The sequence below is a fragment of the Myotis brandtii genome, unplaced genomic scaffold (assembly GCF_000412655.1).
Source record: "Myotis brandtii unplaced genomic scaffold, ASM41265v1 scaffold105, whole genome shotgun sequence".
NCBI lineage: Eukaryota > Metazoa > Chordata > Mammalia > Chiroptera > Vespertilionidae > Myotis > Myotis brandtii.
Window position 1 is genome coordinate 6,852,666 of NW_005353538.1, and position 2,088 is coordinate 6,854,753.

The following is a 2,088-nucleotide window of genomic DNA, read 5'->3' on the forward strand; positions in this document are numbered from 1 at the left end:
GGCTCTGCCAGCCATGGCCCTCGCTTTCCTCAGTCCCGTTTTCTTGCTGCTGCTGCTGCTGCTGCTCATCAATCTCCTGGACCACGCGGGAGAGCTCGTTGAAGTTGCGGAAGATCTCGCCATCTCGCAGCTGGATGCGGCGCATGAGGTGGATCTCTAATGTCTCGTTGGAGTTTCCCGTGATCTTCGTGACCCTGGCATCCTTCCCATGGAAGCTGAGCATGGCAATCATTAGGCCGAAGACATCGTAGTTGCCTTGGAAGAGGCCTGGCCTGATGAGGTTGCCCGGGTGACTGGGCGGGAGGTAGAAGCGGCGGTAGGTCAGGCAGTCATACTGATACCTGTCCTCCCGCACCAGCACCCGCCCCCGTTCTCCCCTAAGTCTCATTGTTAAAACCTTTCGGTGGTCTCTATTGTTGCACCGGAGGGTGAGCCTGTCCTTCTGAATCTGCATGTGGCGGTGGTGGGGCCTGCTGTGGAGGCCTTCCAAGCACTCCACCGTGGCTGGTTTCCTCTCCGTCAGGCGAATTCTGAACGCGGGCTTGAATTGCAGTGGGCCATCCACGTGGGTGTTAAGGGAAGGCCCGTACGTCCAACCAGTAATGCATAAGCCGTCCACCACGACATTCAGCAGTGTTCTATAGCCCTCAGTATCTAGCTGCCACAATCCCAAAATGTGTCTGTATGGGGACAGCTTCGCGTAGACTTCTCGATAAGACATACCGATCATCTCCAGGTTCTCCAAGTTTTCATGAAGGCCAAACTCCTCGCGGCAGCGCCGTCTCCAGATGCTGTCGGTGTACAGGATGTGGTGGAATCTGGTGCAGGCCAGGGCCAGGCTGAGCAGGTCGGTGCCGGGGACCGAGGCGAAGATCTCCACCAGCATCTCCACAGGCAGGTCCTGCAGCGAGCAGTGCGGGGGTGGCATGGGGCTCGAGATTCCTCCACTCCCCGCACAGAACTGCCCTGCCGCGTCCGCCTCCACATGCTTTTCTGCCGGGGCCGGCTTGCCCTTGGCCGCTGCCGTCTCAGCTGGGCCCTGGCACTTCTGATGACACTGCTTGCCTTGGGCCGCTGCTGTCTCAGCCGGGCGCTGGCGCTTCTGAGGACACCTCTTGCCCTCGGCCGCTGCCATCTCAGCTGGGCCCTGGTACTGCTGACACCGACATCCCTACGAAGAGCCCACGCCGCAGAGGCCAGCGCACTCCTCCATGCCTCCACGCGTAACAGCCACCACAGTGTGGGCCGCTATGCTTCAGCCGGGCTTTATGCTGGCTCTGTCCGGCCCCAGAGTCCAGCCACGCCCCCTAGGGCCTAGCCACGCCCCCTCAGAGAGGAGCCAATTGTAGGACTTTAGCAACACTTTGAAAGAAACCCATACCCATTAACAGTCGCCTCCCTTTCCCAGTGCCCCCTCCCTGTCCTCCCGCCCTAGCCCCAGGCAGTTACTAATCTGCATTCTGTATGGATATGCCTCCAGGGATATGCCTATGGTGGTGGTGGTGGGGGGGAACATTTCACATAAATGCAGTCATACTATCTGGTAAAAAAAAAATAAAATAAAATAAAAAATAAAAAAATAATAAAATGTCAAAAAAAAAAAAAGAACAAACTTGGTACCTGAGTTTTTATAGCCTGATTTTGTTCTCTTAAAATTATATTGTGAACAGTTTTCTGTGCCATTAAATATTCTTCAAAGCATTATTTTTAATGGCTTTGCCATACAGGATGCTATAAATAAGTCATGGTGTGGTCTAACTTATTAACCACTTTCCTATTGTTGAGCATTCCCATTGGAGACATTTTATATACCAGGAGCTACATTTATTTGTTGCTTGCTCTGTTCCAAGCATTGTGCTGAGTTTTCCCCTCTTCACACATAATCTCATTTAATTTAGTTCTTACAGCAATTCAATGAAGTGGAATTCATCATACCCATTTAACAGAGGGAAAACCTGAAGGTCCAAGGAGTAATACATCAAAGGTCATGCTGCTAGAAAGTGACAAAGCTAGGATTCGAACCCAGATCCTGTTCGTTGCCCAAATCCAGACACTTAAATATTGCTCTAGATGCTCCTCTAGCATGTA

At 52.6% G+C, this 2,088-nt stretch overlaps 1 pseudogene; it reads right to left on the reverse strand.

The window, feature by feature from the left end:
- Positions 1-46: 46 nt before the first annotated feature.
- Positions 47-1,213, reverse strand: LOC102256026 (annotated as a pseudogene).
- Positions 1,214-2,088: the final 875 nt, after the last annotated feature.